The following is an 18,111-nucleotide window of genomic DNA, read 5'->3' as shown; positions in this document are numbered from 1 at the left end:
TGTAGTAAACACTCCCCCTTTCACTCAGCGCGTCCAATCGAGAGTGCTGTCGCTCAGTAGCCCCGCAAAAAAAAAAAAAAAAACAGGAATCGAAGGATCTGCTATTTTAGTCTCTGTGTCTGAAATGATTAGAGTTGGGGACTGCGTTATGTACACATAACTGTCAAAATAAAGGAAACACTTGAGTAAATGAGGGATACAAAATATATTGAAAGCAGATGCTTTCACACAGATGTGGTTCATGAGTTAATTAAGCAATTAACAACATGCTTAGGGTCATGTATAAAAATGCCCAGTTGCCCATTGTTGTGCCTACCATGGCTGCACTCTTAGAAAAAGATTTCCAAAAGGGTTCTTCGGCTGTCGCCATAGGATATCCCTTTTGGCTTCCATGTAGAACCTCCTGTGGAAAGGGTCCTACCTGGAGCCCAAAGGGGCCCTACCTGGAGCCCAAAGGGGTCCTACCTGGAGCCCAAAGGGGTCCTACCTGGAATCCAAAAGGTTTCTTCAAAGGGTTCCTCAATGGGGACAACCCTTCTAGGTTGTAGATAACCTTTTTTCTAAGCGCGTAGAAGAAGAGATCTCAGTGACTTTGAAAGAGGGGTCTCAAAGGAGTTTAGGGGCTTTAAAGTGTGTGTGTGTGTGTGTGTGTGTGTGTGTGTGTGTGTGTGTGTCTCAGTCACCAGATCTCAACCCAATTAAACACTTATGGGAGATTCTGGATCAGTGCCTGAGACAGCGTTTTACATCACCATCAACAAAACAACAAAATGAAGGATTTCTTGTGGAAGAATGATGCCAAATTGATTATACAAGTGTCTGGAACTCTATTGGAGGGATGTGACATCATTCTTCCAAAATTTCTAAATTCCTTCCTTTTGTTGATGGTGATGTAAAACGCTGTCTCAGGCACTGATCCAGAATCTCCCTTAAGTGTTCAATTGGGTTGAGATCTGGTGACTGAGACACACACCCACCCTTTAAACCCCATATACTCATTTGAGACCCCTCTTTGAAGCTGTTCTGTGAGCTCACCCTATGAAGACACTTTATGTTGGTGTTTCCTTTATTCTGACAGTTACCTGTAGCAAGCCTACTGTGTATATTGTCTGTGGCAGGCTACTGTAGCTGTCAGACACAAAAGTTCTGCGCTGCATTCTTCTTGACCTGTAGGTTACATGGCTACAAGCTGCCTTTTAAAAGTTTTGCTCTTTGAACCTATATTGCATAAAGACCTATGACACTTAAATGATCTCTTTGGCTATTAGTGAAAGTATCCTATTTTTGCCATGCGGTTGTACCAATGTCCAGTAAAAAAGTGATAGGAGAAAAGAACATGGGGAACACGTGTGATCCGTCTCTCTGACAATGAATCCCAGACTGCCTGTCTCTCCCCATAGGCCTCATCACACACCTCCTCCCCATAGGCCTCATCACACACCTCCTCCCCATAGGCCTCATCACACACCTCCTCCCCATAGGCCTCATCACACACCTCCTCCCCATAGGCCTCATCACACACCTCCTCCCCATAGGCCTCATCACACACCTCCTCCCCATAGGCCTCATCACACACCTCCTCCCCATAGGCCTCATCACACACCTCCTCCCCATAGGCCACATCACACACCTCCTTCCCATAGGCCTCATCACACACCTCTTCCCCATAGGCCTCATCACACACCTCCTCCCCATAGGCCTCATCATACACGTCCTCCCCATAGGCCTCATCACACACCTCCTTCCCATAGGTCTCATCACACACCCAGTGTCCAGTGTCTCCCCTCTTCAACCCTTTCCTCCTCCTCAGTCCTCGGCTCTGCTCTCCTCTCAGCAGCTCAGTGCTGCCTGTCTGACACCTCCGGGACTTGAACATTATCTTAATCTGCAAGTCAAGACACCTATAGCTCATTCATTTCATGTCTCTCTCTCTCTGGGAAATCATCTGGGCTTCTCTCCTATTTCTGGCCTGGGTGTAATTTACGCCTAAGGCATCTCCTGCTGCTATGTGTACTTTCGAAAGTAAAACATTTTGTGAAATCGGCCAATCACTCATAGGATTTGAAAATGTGCACAATGTCACAGTGACATTTGACAAGTCAGGACAAAGCAGGGATGATAATCTGTAATTTCCTACAGCACTTTCACCCCTGCATGTCCTTTCCAGGACTGAAGTTTGAACAATCTCCATGACAAAGATATCATCAAGAAACAACACGGCCTCACCCTGACCCAGACCTACAGAGAGCTATCTGCACGAACCACACAGCGCTCTAATCTATTACTAAAGCGGAAAAACTAAGGGTGTGTTCATTAGGGCACACAACGGGAAGCGTTCTAACACATTTTTCAACTGAAACAGAACAGGTAATGCCTCCCTGTTTAAATCTGTTTTCATCCGTTTGGTGTCTAATGAACACAACCTTTAGACAGTGACCTTGAGCTACCATCGGTAGCTATGCAGCCATAACAGAGCAAAACAGTCTAACCACGCCAAAAGATGATCCCAATGGAATGCAGTCTCAGGCCTAGCTGTGTGATCTTGACTGTCAATGCAATTCTTTAAATACATTTTGCAATTACATAGGGTGTGTTCGAGTGCGCTCTGGGAGTTCGTAAAATCAGTGTTTTGTCAGCACCCAAGCTAACTGGCTAAAGTTGGCTAGCTTGCTAGCTACTTCCAGACACAAATTAGAGAACGCCCCACTGACCGTTTTACTCGCCCTAGCAGAGCTGGTTAGGCAGTGTTCATTTTATCTAGAGCGTTGGTGACTAACTGTGCTGCTGGCAACAATTTAATTCAGTTGTTTTGCCGATGTTTGCTGACACCGGTCATATTCAATGGGTGTTGCTCGTTCATAAATTCATCAGTTATTATTCTGTGCTCTGGCACACTTAAGCGAGAGTGCTCTGACATCAGAGTAGACAGCCAGAGTTAATTCATGAATGCACCTCTAGTTAATTGCTGTCATGTCATCAATGGAATCCAGTAAGATTCTGCAGACCCAATTACAAGTGTGACAGAGGTGGTTCTTGAAGCTAAAATAGGCTCCTGCGATGAGTAACCATGCAGAGACCTGAAGATTCAGCTCCCAATGCTTCTTAGACTTTAGCTCAGCAGGCTAACTCAGTCTTGAATCACACAGACAACTTGGATCAGTAGACCGTGTAGTAGTCTACAGGAGTGTGACTGTGGAGCCAACATCCTCTTAGTGTGTGTTACACTCACTAGCGTGCCTAACCTTAACCTTACCCTAACCTACACCATTCACCTGCATGCTTCCATTCTGTTTTCCATTTCCTTTTATAGTCAAGTGAAACCAAGCACCCCTGGTTAGAAATATCAACTATCCCACTGTTATGTTGTTTAGCATGGCCTTGCTAGACATAACCTGTATCTACTAGGACACTGAGGGACAGGGTAAATCAGGCACTGTAGAGAATAGCTATGGGAAATCACAACAAAGAGGGGAAAATCTATAAACATGACATTCACTACAAATGTGTACCAAAGGTGAGATTAGCTGTGCAGCCTCTCCATGTACAGAATGTCGACTTTATACCCGTGGTAGCCGTTATGAAACAGATGATTACAATAACAATTTAGGACAACCATAAAAGAACACAGCAACAGCCAGCATTTCTTACTAGACAAGGCCAGGTAGTCCCTCCCCGTTTCAGTACATTTTCTTAAGTTCGGTGCCTAATGACACAACTTTGGTCTTGCAGCTCCAACAGCATGGAGGGATTCTGCTGAATAATAATAATTAGCTGAGTAGTCTCCCTGGCATCTATGGACGTGTCCTGTCTTGCAGGGAGATTTTCCATGGCAGTCCCATACGTTCCCCATATTCATGTCCTTGTTTAGGATAGTCTGCGATATTAACAGAGACCAGAGAGATGGATAGCACTGTCTGATTATCATTCTACTGACAGCCAAGTGTGGACAGTAATCATTAGTTTGGGTGCACAGCGTTACATAAGAGTGTGTGCGTGTACCTGTGTGTCTGAAGCACCAATCGGCGGACAGCTTCTAAGGGCAGCACTAAACTGATTTAGTACCGCATAGAGACATGTGGATGACACTTGCTATGTTCCAAGCATAGCATCCCACTGGGCACACACTGGTTGAATCAACGTTGTTTCCATGTCATTTCAATGAATTTAGACGTTGAGTTGCCATCTGTGCCCAGTGGGGTGAGCCACGGTGAGTGAGTGAGTGAGTATGAGAAAAGGCTTCGACACATGACCTGGCTGACAGTGTGTGTGTGTGTGTGTGTGTGTGTGTGTGTGTGTATGTGTGTGTATGTGTGTGTGTGTGTGTGTGTGTGTGTGTGTGTGTGTGTGTGTGTGTGTGTGTGTGTGTGTGTGTGTGTGTGTGTGTGTGTGTGTGTGTGTGCAGCGGACAAAACATTAAGAACACCTTCCTAATATTGAGTTGCACCCCCCCACTTGCCGTCAGCGCAACCTCAATTCGTTGGGGCATGGACACTACAAGTTGTCAAAAATGTTCCACAGGAATGGTGACACCTTTTTTCTCCCCAATTTCGTGGAATCCAATTGGTAGATACAGTCTTGTCTCATCGCTACAACTCCCGTATGGACTCTGGAGAGGCGAAGGTTGAGAGCCATGCGTCCTCCGAAACACAACCCAAACAAGCCGCACTGCTTCTTGACACAATGCACATCCAACCCGGAAAACAGCCGCACCAATGTGTCGGAGGAAACACCGTTCACCCGGCGACCTGGTCAGCATGCACTGCGCCCGGCCCGCCACAGGAGGCGCTAGTGCGCGATGAGACAAGGATATCCTCCCAAACCCTCCCTAACCCGGACAACGCTGGGCCAATTGTGCGCCACCCTATGGGCCTCCCGGTCGCGACCGGCTGTGACAGAGCCTGGGCTCGAATCCAGAGTCTCTGGTGGCACCTTAGACCATTGCGCCACCCGGGAGGCCTGGTGACCCATGTTGACTCCAATGCTTCCTACAGTTGTGTCAAGTTGGCTGGATGTCCTTTGGGTGGTGGACCATTGATACACACAGGAAACTGTTGAGTGTGAAAAACCCAGCAGCAGTGCAGTTCTTGACTCAAACCGGTGCACCTGGCACCTACTATCATACCCCGTTCAAAGGCACTTAAATACTTTGTCTTGTCCATTCACCCTCTGAATGGCACAGATGAACAATCCATGTCTCAAGGCTTAAAAATCATTCTTTAACCTGTCTCCTCCCCTTCATCTACACTGACTGAAGTGGATTTAACAAGTGACATCAATAAGGGATCATAGCTTTAACCTGTATTCACCTGGTCAGTCTATGTCATGGAAAGAGCAGCTGTTCTCAATGTACAGTGTATATATACACGTTTGTACAGTATATGCAATTACAGCAGTGGACATGCCTTCACAGGAGACTGTCTGTAAGCAAGTCTATAAACAGTATATAAATATGTTTTATTGTCACATCGACCGGATAGGTGACGTGCTGTTTTACAGGGTTAGCCATAGTAGTACGGCGTCCCCTTGCTCAAGGGCACCGACAGATTTTTCACCTTGTTGACTCGGGTATTTTAACCAGCAAAGTTTTGGTTTCTGGCCCAACGCTCTAACCGCTAGGCTACCTGCCACCCCGTACTTAACAACTCAACGTTGATTCAATCAGAAGCAATGGAAAATCACTTTGATAAACAAGGACATTAGCTGTTCTGGTCATACCAGCAGATGTGACTGCTGTAGAACCAGAGGAAGAATTCCCCAGCCCCTTGGCACCAAATAATAGCATGAAACAGAAAACCAGAACACCACACCGGTCTTGAGAAACACAACAACTGGTTCACACAATATCAAGGATCAAAACAGATTTAGAACATGAGAGGTTTGATAGTTCTTCATTTCAGGGAATACAATGGAGTAGTTAAAGGGGAAGTTCACTATCTTACAACTTAATGTAAGATGATTCCTCAACCTAACTGTAGTCTATGGGCCAGGAAATACTGTAAACCATTGTTCGGTTCTCTTTAGCAACCACTGCAACCTTCAGATACCTTAATCCACTGCTAGCGAAACATCTATGGGATTGGTAGGTGCATGCAAATTACCTTTAAGTAATGCCAAACCAAAAAATGGGTTGATTTGAGTTTGATTTGGCCATTACAAGTTAACTTCTCCTTTAACTGCTTATCCTAGTGTGGTGGTTAGGATATAAGGCTATTTCTGTCTCAGGCACACTACAGCAGTCAACAACATAGCTGGGACTTCAGTGTGATCCAAGTCTCTGTCTGCATCCCAAATGGCACCCTATTTTGACCAGGGCCCTAAGAGCCCTGGACAAAATGAATGCACTAAATAGGGAATAGGGTACCATTTGGGACAGATCCTCTGTGTTCTATTAATAGGGGTCACAAGCCTAGATACAGAATGGTAACCAAGGAGTCTGTTTTGTGGACGGCTTTGCGTCAGATGTGCAGCAAAATGTCATTTCTTAAATCCGGTTTTCCTTTGAATGTGCCAGAGAGGTTACAGAGGGAGAGCAGCTGACTAGGGAGATGACGGGTAGAGATCTAAGGAGCGATACATGAGGGGCGGACCAGGGGATGTGTGTGTCCAACTGAGCCAGAAGGCTGTGTTATCCCAATTAACTAAATCTCTGGGAGCTAACACAAGTCTTCAGGGCTCAGGCAAGGTTGCTCATCAGTTGGGCATAGTTCACCGAAGCACTTCTCTGACGCATGCATGCATGTCTGTGTGTGTATCAGCCTACAGGAAGTCATGTACACTAACAGCCGAGACATTTGAAGTGTCAACATCAAACAAAACTGCTGGGCCACCACACACCCCATAGTCAATTAGCGGTGGATATCTTTCTTTTTCAAACACTAACCATACATTCTGTTACTTGGTTTAAAGCCTTAAGTAGAGAGAAGAATTAATCACAGTAATGTCTGGGGTAGTGTTCAGTAGGGCACACCGTAGCAAAACAAAAATTAGTGTATCTTTCTAGACAAATCCAGCTAGTCACTGCATGTTTAGGTGTGTTTTTGTCCGTTTGGTGCCTTATGAACACAGCCTACCGTTCTTACTGCAGTTCTGCTGTGTTTATAACAGGGCTGACACAGCAGGTCAGATAAACAGATATGATCAAAGCAAAGCAGAGGTAGAAAGAGAGATGTAGAGATGCACACACACACACACACACACACACACACACACACACACACACACACACACACACACACACACACACACACACACACACACACACACACACACACACACACACACACACACACACACACACACACACACACACACACACACACACACAGCTCAATGTTCAGTACGACTTCTCTTTAAAGAGGAATGTTGGGCGTATCAGACAGTAAGTGGGATTGTTATCATTCATTCCATTACAGATGGAACTGTACCCCCTTGTTTAGCCTGGGGTGGAACCCTGGGCTCTGTTCAGACAGATGAAATGTTAAGAACATTACTGGTTGAAATATACCACTTAGACAAGACACTGTTCACTAAACTCCACTTGATAGGATAATCATCTGCTCATCTACCTTACATTTTTGTCCGCAATGCTCAGAACATTTCAACCACCCCTGAAGAGTTTAATTTAGTACCAGTTAGACTAGAACCACATAGAGCCAGAGTAAATATCAAAGCCGTGTTCAATAGGGCTCACAACATAAATGTTTTAAAACGGTTTGCAACAGAAAACAAAATAACATTTCCTACTAGACAAGTCAAGGGAATCCCTCCCTGTTTCAATCATTTTTTTGTTTGTTTGGTGCCTAATGAACAAGACCAAGCATCCCACCTGGCCTGTGTAATGTGGTGTGCTCTCTGTGGTCTCCCTGTAGAGGTGTCTGACAAACAGGATACACTGAGCCACATAAACACCAGGAAAACATGTGAGAAACGACAGACAGACAGACAGACAGACAGACGGACGGGCGGGCAGGAAAGGGAATTGTTTACGACTGAATAGGTAAGTAGTAGAAGGACACTTAAAGTACCATGGAAGAGTGAAGACTGGATAGAATAGAAGATAACTTCTATTCATTTTGTAGAGGTGGACAGCGGTAACAGCAGTCGTAGCCGTAGGCCTGGGAAGCTCTCCACAGACACTAATCAAATTAGCACAGAGCTAAGCCCCCCATTGTCCATGGGCCAGAGGTTCACAGTTAGTTAACAAGCATAGAAACGCCTGGGGGGGAGATGTGGAGGTGTGTGAATGAGGGAGAGAAGAGATGAGAAGAGTGTAGGGCAGAGATGAGAAGAGTGTAGGGCAGAGATGAGAAGAGTGTAGGGCAGAGATAAGAGCGTAAGGCAGAGATAAGAGCGTAAGGCAGAGATGAGAAGAGCATAGGGCAGAGATGAGAAGAGTGTAGGGCAGAGATGAGAAGAGCGTAGGGCAGAGATGAGAAGAGCGTAAGGCAGAGATGAGAAGAGCGTAAGGCAGAGATGAGAAGAGAAGAGCGTGAGACAGAGATGAGAAGAGTGTAGGGCAGAGATGAGAAGAGCGTAGGGCAGAGATGAGAAGAGCGTAGGGCAGAGATGAGAAGAGCGTAGGGCAGAGATAAGAGCGTAGGGCAGAGATGAGAAGAGTGTAGGGCAGAGATGAGAAGAGTGTAGGGCAGAGATGAGAAGAGTGTAGGGCAGAGATGAGAAGAGCGTAGGGCAGAGATGAGAAGAGCGTAGGGCAGAGATGAGAAGAGTGTAAGGCAGAGATGCGAAGAGCGTAGGGCAGAGATGAGAAGAGTGTAAGGCAGAGATGAGAAGAGCGTAGGGCAGAGATGAGAAGAGTGTAGGGCAGAGATGAGAAGAGTGTAGGGCAGAGATGAGAAGAGCGTAGGGCAGAGATGAGAAGAGCGTAGGGCAGAGATGAGAAGAGCGTAGGGCAGAGATGAGAAGAGTGTAAGGCAGAGATGCGAAGAGCGTAGGGCAGAGATGAGAAGAGTGTAAGGCAGAGATGAGAAGAGCGTAGGGCAGAGATGAGAAGAGTGTAGGGCAGAGATGAGAAGAGTGTAGGGCAGAGATGAGAAGAGTGTAGGGCAGAGATGAGAAGAGCGTAGGGCAGAGATGAGAAGAGTGTAAGGCAGAGATGAGAAGAGCGTAGGGCAGAGATGAGAAGAGTGTAGGGCAGAGATGAGAAGAGTGTAGGGCAGAGATGAGAAGAGCGTAGGGCAGAGATGAGAAGAGCGTAGGGCAGAGATGAGAAGAGTGTAAGGCAGAGATGAGAAGAGCGTAGGGCAGAGATGAGAAGAGTGTAGGGCAGAGATGAGAAGAGCGTAGGGCAGAGATAAGAGCGTAGGGCAGAGATGAGAAGAGTGTAAGGCAGAGATGAGAAGAGCGTAGGGCAGAGATGAGAAGAGTGTAAGGCAGAGATGAGAAGAGTGTAAGGCAGAGATGAGAAGAGTGTAGGGCTGAGATGAGAAGAGTGTAGGGCAGAGATGAGAAGAGCGTAGGGCAGAGATGAGAAGAGCGTAGGGCAGAGATGAGAAGAGCGTAGGGCAGAGATGAGAAGAGCGTAGGGCAGAGATGAGAAGAGCGTAGGGCAGAGATGAGAAGAGCGTAGGGCAGAGATGAGAAGAGTGTAGGGCAGAGATGAGAAGAGCGTAGAGCAGAGATGAGAAGAGCGTAGGGCAGAGATGAGAAGAGCGTAGGGCAGAGATGAGAAGAGCGTAGGGCAGAGATGAGAAGAGAAGAGCGTAGGGCAGAGATGAGAAGAGCGTAGGGCAGAGATGAGAAGAGCGTAGGGCAGAGATAAGAGTGGAGGACATAGATAAGAAGATTGTAGGGCAGAAGAAGGGGAGAGAAATGTAGACAGTGAGATGTGGAGGGAGAGAGATGTGGAGAGAGAGAGAGATGTGGAGAGAGAGAGAGAGATGTGGAGAGGGAGAGAGATGTGGAGAGAGAGAGATGTGGAGAGGGAGAGAGAGAGATGTGGAGAGAGAGAGAGAGAGAGAGAGGTGGAGAGAGAGATGTGGAGAGAGAGAGAGATGTGGAGAGAGAGAGAGAGAGAGAGATGTGGAGAGAGAGAGAGATGTGGAGAGAGAGAGAGAGATGTGGAGAGAGAGAGAGATGTTGAGAGAGATGTGGAGAGAGAGAGAGATGTTGAGAGAGAGAGAGATGTGGAGAGAGAGAGAGAGAGATGTGGAGAGAGAGAGAGATGTGGAGAGAGAGATGTGGAGAGAGAGAGAGAGATGTGGAGAGAGAGAGAGAGATGTGGAGAGAGAGAGAGAGATGTGGAGAGAGAGAGAGAGATGTGGAGAGAGAGAGAGATGTGGAGAGAGAGAGATGTGGAGAGAGAGAGAGATGTATGGGTAAACCACTTCTCCAATCTTTTTGGCTCTATAACAAAGAATAAAGAATAAAAAAAAATATACATGATCAAATACAGATCTTAGAATCAACTATTAAAGACTACCAGAACCCACTGGATTCTCCAATTACCTTGAATGAGTTACAGGACAAAATAAAAACCCTCCAACCCAAAAAGGCCTGTGGTGTTGATGGTATCCTCAATGAAATGATCAAATATACAGACAACAAATTCCAATTGGCTATACTAAAACTCTTTAACATCATACTTAGCTCTGGCATCTTCCCCAATATTTGGAACCAAGGACTGATCACCCCAATCCACAAAAGTGGAGACAAATTTGACCCCAATAACTACCGTGGAATATGTGTCAACAGTAACCTTGGGAAAATCCTCTGCATTATTATTAACAGCAGACTCGTACATTTCCTCAATGAAAACAATGTACTGAGCAAATGTCAAATTGGCTTTTTACCAAATTACCGTACAACAGACCATGTATTCACCCTGCACACCCTAATTGACAACCAAACAAACCAAAACAAAGGCAAAGTCTTCTCATGCTTTGTTGATTTCAAAAAAGCCTTCGACTCAATCTGGCATGAGGGTCTGCTATACAAACTGATGGAAAGTGGTGTTGGGGGTAAAACATACGACATTATAAAATCCATGTACACAAACAACAAGTGTGCGGTTAAAATGGGCAAAAAACACACACATTTCTTCACACAGGGTCGTGGGGTTAGACAGGGATGCAGCTTAAGCCCCACCCTCTTCAACATATATATCAACGAATTGGCGCGGGCACTAGAAAAGTCTGCAGCACCCGGCCTCCCCCTGCTAGAATCCGAAGTCAAATGTCTGCTGTTTGCCGATGATCTGGTGCTTCTGTCACCAACCAAGGAGGACCTACAGCAGCACCTAGATCTTATGCACAGATTCTGTCAGACCTGGGCCCTGACAGTAAATCTCAGTAAGACCAAAATAATGGTGTTCCAAAAAAGGTCCAGTCACCAGGACCACAAATACAAATTCCATCTAGACACTGTTGCCCTAGAGCACACAAAAAACTATACATACCTTGGCCTAAACATCAGCGCCACAGGTAACTTCCACAAAGCTGTGAACGATCTGAGAGACAAGGCAAGAAGGGCATTCTATGCCATCAAAAGAAACATACATTTCAACATACCAATTAGGATTTGGCTAAAAATACTTGAATCAGTCATAGAGCCCATTGCCCTTTAGGGCAGAAATATCCTCCGTGTACAACGTAGAACACCAAATAATGCATGCAGAGCAGAATTAGGCCGATACCCACTAATTATCAAAATCCAGAAAAGAGCCGTTAAATTCTAAAACCACCTAAAAGGAAGCGATTCACAAACCTTCCATAACAAAGCCATCACCTACAGAGAGATGAACCTGGAGAAGAGTCCCCTAAGCAAGCTGGTCCTGGGGCTCTGTTCACAAACACAAACACACCCTACAGAGCCCCAGGACAACAGCACAATTAGACCCAACCAAATCATGAGAAAACAAAAAGATAATTACTTGACACATTGGAAAGAATTAACAAAAAAACTGAGCAAACTAGAATGCTATTTGGCCCTAAACAGAGAGTACACAGCGGCAGAATACCTGACCACTGTGACTGACCCAAAATTAAGGAAAGCTTTGACTATGTACAGACTCAGTGAGCATAGCCTTGCTATTGAGAAAGGCCGCCGTAGGCAGACATGGCTCTCAAGAGAAGACAGGCTATGTGCTCACGCACTTCCTAACCTCCTGCCCAATGTATGACCATATTAGAGAGACATATTTCCCTCAGATTACACAGATCCACAAAGAATTCGAAAACAAATCCAAATTTGAAAAACTCCATATCTACTGGGTGAAATTCCAGTGTGCCATCACAGCAGCAAGATTTGTGACCTGTTGCCACGAGAAAAGGGCAACCAGTGAAGAACACACACCATTGTAAATACAACCCATAGTTATGCTTATTTATTTTATCTTGTGTCCTTTAACCATTTGTACATTGTTAAAACACTGTATATATATATATATATATATATATAATATGACATTTGTAATGTCTTTACTGTTTTGAAACCTCCGTATGTGTAATGTTTACTGTTAATTTTAGTTGTTTTTCACTTTATATATTCACTTTGTATGTTGTCTACCTCACTTGCTTTGGCAATGTTAACACATGTTTCCCATGCCAATAAAGCCCTTGAATTGAATTGAGAGATGTGGAGAGAGATGTGGAGAGAGAGATGTGGAGAGAGATGTGGAGAGAGAGAGAGATGTGGAGAGAGAGAGAGATGTGGAGAGAGAGAGAGAGAGAGATATGTGGAGAGAGAGAGAGAGATATGTGGAGAGAGAGAGAGAGAGATGTGGAGAGAGAGAAAGATGTGGAGAGAGATGTGGAGAGAGAGAGAGGTGTGGAGAGAGAGACGTAGAGAGAGAGAGACAGCTGTAGAGAGATGTAGAGAGAGAGAGAGAGAGAGAGAGAGCTGTAGAGAGAGAGAGCTGTAGAGAGAGATGTGTAGAGAGAGAGTTGAGGCCTTTATATCTTTAGGTCTTGTAATGCATCAAAACAACAAAACATGAATATATTTCACCTATTTCAAACCAGGAAATTCCATTGAGACACATAATCCGTTCCAACTTCTAAATTAAAATCTGGCCAAGAAATACAAACAGAGGCTGAAATCTCACCACAGTTCAGGGTCAGTGTTGTGCTGCTGCAAATCAAGATGTGGTCTAACCACAGTCAGCCCCCTTTACTCAAAATTATTGAAATGAGCTTGTAAAAATAACAAAAAGGTAATTTACTCCTCCGACTCCAAGTTCCCACCAGCTGGCCTGTACACACACGTCAGAGGCTGCCTGGGCCCTGATCTTGGTCTTGACTCCTACAAGCTGTACTCTCCTGTTCTCTTTCTCTGGCTGGTCGTTACACTGCCCATCCTCTCAGCACTGTGGTGTGTGTGTAGTCTCTGTCCATGCCCCCTACAGTGCAGTAAATATCCCCTTCGTCATAATTATCTATCCAATATCACACTCCAGATCTCTCCTTGTCCCCTTCCTTCCCTTCCCTTTCTCCATGTCATCATGGATGGTTTGGCCTGTGTGTTGGATGGGTAATTACCCAGAGAGTCCTATAGCAGCCATCAGAGCGCCATCAGAGCCAGACCTGGATTAAAATACAATTTGAACTTTTAGCGTTGGATATAGCCTGCCAGCAAAAGTATTTGAAATGATTTCAAATGATATTTAAACCAAGGTCTGATCAGAGCCCTACCACATTTTAACGACCCATGGAGACTTCAAGGATTACAGGGAAAGGCCTGAGTGGACATTCATTCTGCATGGGCTTAAACAAGGACAGAGATGTCAAACACTGCTGCAAATAACAGCTTTCATCTTTAATGGAATGACAAGGAGGGAGAAAAGAGAGAGGGAAGAAAGCAGGGAGAGTTAGGGAAGAAGGGGGAGGGAGATATGGGGGGAGAAGGAGAGTTAGGGAAGAAGGGGGAGGGAGATATGGGGGGAGTAGGAGAGTTAGGGAAGAAAGCAGGGAGAGTTAGGGAAGAATGGGGAGGGAGATATGGGGGGAGAAGGAGAGAGAGCATAAGGAGGAGGAGTGTGATGGAAGAAGTGTGTGAGACATATGTGGGAGGGAGGGGAGGGAAAAAAAACAAAAACAGATTTGAAAAGATGGAGGAAGGGATAGGTCATGATAACCAAAGGAGTGCAGGTACTCAAGCACCCCTTTCAATCCCGACAAGACAGATGACTGGGAAGTTGGAACTGAAGATCAGGTTGCGAAGGGTTCTCAATCCAGTACTGGGCCCGTATTCATACATAGGAGTGCTGATCTACGATCAGCTTATCCCTTTGATCATAATGAATAAGATTACATGGACATGAGCAGGGATCTGATCCTAGGTCAGCACTCCTCCTCAGATGCTTTATGAATATGTGCCCTGAGCCCACGATTCACTTTCTCTCCAAGTTGGAGGAAGTAATGATCACCGCCATCTGACAGTGTATTATTGCGATCACCTCTTCCTTACAAGGGAAACACTACTGGAGGGGTTTGGAGAGAAACCACAACACTTACAATATATGGGAAGAATCACTTAGACTGATCCAGTTCAGAAGACTGGGAACATTCAAAAACACCTTACATTAATACCAATAGCAGTTCCGAGGTCAGTGAAAGCATGAAAGTGCACATTATCATCAAATACAGTCGCACTAAATAAGAGGGTACTGTATGATACTACTGTATAGGTAAGTAAGTATGAGGTGTTGAAAGTGAACAAAAATTACACAGCAAAAATGATAGCATGTTGCACGATTTTCTCCCTTTGTGGTTTATGAGAAGTGTGTTTGTGTGTACAGCTCTCTGTACTGTATCACATCCCACAGCTTTAATCTTCACATATAATGACAAGGTTGGCCTAGCTGTTTTTTCACATCCATTATCCACACTGCATCCAACAGGTAATAAATAACAGGCCAACCTAGACATGTTTTCCTCTGCGTCAGGTTTACCTGAAATCAAGGTATGCACATAGATACAATAGTTTTCCATTTAATTATATGGGTGTGCACTACTGCAAATGGATGGATCTCCAGTCTCTCTCAGAACACACACTTATTCAGTAACAGACAGCTCTTTCAGATGGCTATAACTGATGGAAAAGCACCTTAGTGTGTGTATAGTTTTTCTGCACGAACCAGAGAAGTCCACAAAACCTTCACTTATTTGATCTGTTTATGTCTTTAAGTGATAAATAGACCCGGGGAGAATATTTGAAAAGGCTAACCAGCAGCAATCATATGAAAAGTTATAAAGCACTGCCTCCACCTAGTGACCAAAGTTAGAACGGTAATGGCTGATCCATAGACTTACACACAGCTCTAGTTCCACAAAGCCGGGGCAGCGCCATTGAGGACTTTCACCATTTTGAAGTAGTCAACTGGGCGAGACTTCCTATGGAATAAGAAAGGGGTCACATAATTCCATCCCGGTCATCGGGGGAATTATGTGATCCTTCCTTAACCCATAGAAAGTCCCAGACAGTCTACTACTTTAAAGAGATGGAGGCCCTTAATGGCATTGGCCATGCGAAAACAGGTTCTACCCATCCAGAGCCTTACTACCTCTGTGGGACAGACAGGTTGCTCTCTTTTCGCGCCAGTCCGTCCACTATTATCTACTAGACCAGGGTTTCCCAAATCCGGTCCGGTGGCCTCCCAGGCACGTTTTGTTTTTTGCCCTAGCACTGCACAGCTGATTAAAAATAATCAAAGCTTGATGAGTTGAATCAGCTGTGTAGGGGGGGCAGGACAGAGTTTGTGAAAGGGACACACCTGTTTGGAAAATCACACACCTGTCTATATAAGGTCCCACAGGTGACAACGCATGTCAGAGCAAAATCCAAGCCATGAGGTCAAATACATTTTTCGTAGAGCTCAGAGACAGGATTATGTCGAGGCACAGATCTGGGGAAGGGTACCAAACAAATGTATGTAGCATTGAAGGTCCCCAAGATCACAGTGGCCTCCATCATTCTTAAATGGAAGAAGTTTGGAATCACCAAGACTCTTCCTAGAGCTGACCGCCCGGCCAAACTGAGCAATCAGGTGAGAAGGGCCTTGGTCAAGGAGGTGAACAAGAACCCGTTGGTCACTCTGACAGAGCTCCAGAGTTCCTCTGTGGAAATGGGAGAACCTTCCAGAAGGACAACCATCTCTGCAGCACTCCAACAAATCAGGCCTTTATGGTAGAGTGGCCAGACGGAAAGCACTCCTCAGTAAAAGGCACATGACAGCCCGCTTGGAGTTTGCAAAAAGGCATCTAAAGGACTCAGACCACGAGAAACAAGATTCTCTGGTCTAATGAAACCAACTCTTTGGCCTGAATGCCAAGCGTCACAACTGGACAAAATCTGGCATCATCCCTACGGTGAAGCATGGAGGAGGCAGTATCATGTTGTGGGGATGTTTTTCCATTGTCAGGAACTGGGAGACTAATCAGGATCAAGGCAAAGATGAACGGAGCAAAGTACGGAGAGATCCTTGATGAAAACGTGTTCCAGAGCGCTCTGGACCTCAGACTGGGGCGAACGTTCACCTTGCAACAGGACAACGACTCTAAGCACACAGCCAAGACAATGCAGGAGTGGCTTTGGGACAAGTCTATGAAAGTCCTTGAGTGACTCAGTCTCAGTTTCAAGACAAGCACCATGTACTGTAATTTCCAGATCTTATACATTGAGGCATATAGCTGGATCTACATAACTGTAATGTGACCATAAATCTGTGCCTGCAGTCTTTCTGACAGGAACAAAATGAGACCACAACCATCATTTGATACACAGCATAGGGTTTTATTGTTTATATTAAATCAAAAGATAAGCACTAAAACATATGTCACAAACCAAAAAAGATTTGTGGAGTAGTAAAATGTTATTAAAAAAAGTAATAATTCAAATGACATATTACAAAAAACTATTAACACCAGTGGACAACAAACATTCTTTAAATAATAGAACTGTACATATATATTTTTTAAAGGTAACCCCCCCTAAAAAGTAAGATACCTAACAAAAACAAAGCAGAAATTTTGAAATCCTTCAACAGAAGTGAACAACGATGACATCAACAACATTAGCTCATTATTGGATCATAAAAGACTAGAATAACAAAAAAGAACAAACGGAAATAGTGATATAGCGGGGGAGAAAGTCACAGTAGTACAGAAACATAAGTTAAAATTCAAAGAGGACAGAGGTTAAAGGTCAGAGAAGTAAGGCAGTATAGTAGGTAAAAGACTTTGCACAGGAAGTGGAAGGAGGACTGCGGTCAGCCACTTCCTGGCTACCCATGTACGTAGAACGGCCGTGATTCAACTTATCAACGAGACATTGAATCAATTGTTAAAGAGCTGGTATAAAACAACTACCAAACTCAACAGTGAGTTCTTGAGTTAATTCGCTGAAACAGGTTTAGTGCTTGGCTGGAACAAAAGCCCAGTCACATCGTAGTTGCCCTTCAGGACGAGGGTGGGTGACTACTGATAGACTCAGGATGATCATAGAGTCGTGTTCATTAGGGCACACAACAGAAAACAGAAATGAATTATTGACGAGTCCAGGTAGGCCCTCAATGTTTTAGTCTGTTTTGTTCTGTTCCGTGGCTCAGGAATACGACCCATCAGAATAGATCCCGTCCCACCCGAGACTATGGGTTACACTGAACCACTCACCTTCACATTGTATAACTGACCGTTTTCTATCTGGTAAAGCCAAATCCCCAACTGGACCACCGACTATGTCATGGTTTAAGTTCTTTAAACATGTTCTAATGAGACCAGAAAGGACGTCAGTGCCCAAGCAACAGAAGCCATTACTCACACACCATGCTCCAACAACTCTCCGACAGTGACTAAAAAACACACATTAAATTACAACACTGCAGTTACTGTACCAACTACAAAACAGTCGGGTGGATGGCGAAAAAACTAATGCAAGATGACAAATCAAATTGTCTGTAGCTGTGCCTGTTTGGGAAATGCCCATATATGGACACAGATACATCCAATCCCTTCCTCTTACTTGTCAATCAAAAAGCACAGGAGCTATCTCCTCCCTCCCTTATGTATTGGCTGTGGACATTGAACACATGTAACATTGCTCTTGCTCAGTATTACACAAACAGTACAAAATCTAGTGAAAGGGAATCGTAATCTATAT

This window comes from Oncorhynchus clarkii, unplaced genomic scaffold (assembly GCF_045791955.1).
Source record: "Oncorhynchus clarkii lewisi isolate Uvic-CL-2024 unplaced genomic scaffold, UVic_Ocla_1.0 unplaced_contig_3747_pilon_pilon, whole genome shotgun sequence".
In the NCBI taxonomy this organism is placed as follows: domain Eukaryota; kingdom Metazoa; phylum Chordata; class Actinopteri; order Salmoniformes; family Salmonidae; genus Oncorhynchus; species Oncorhynchus clarkii.
The sequence above is the reverse complement of the archived record's forward strand: the minus strand, read 5'-3'. Positions refer to the sequence as shown.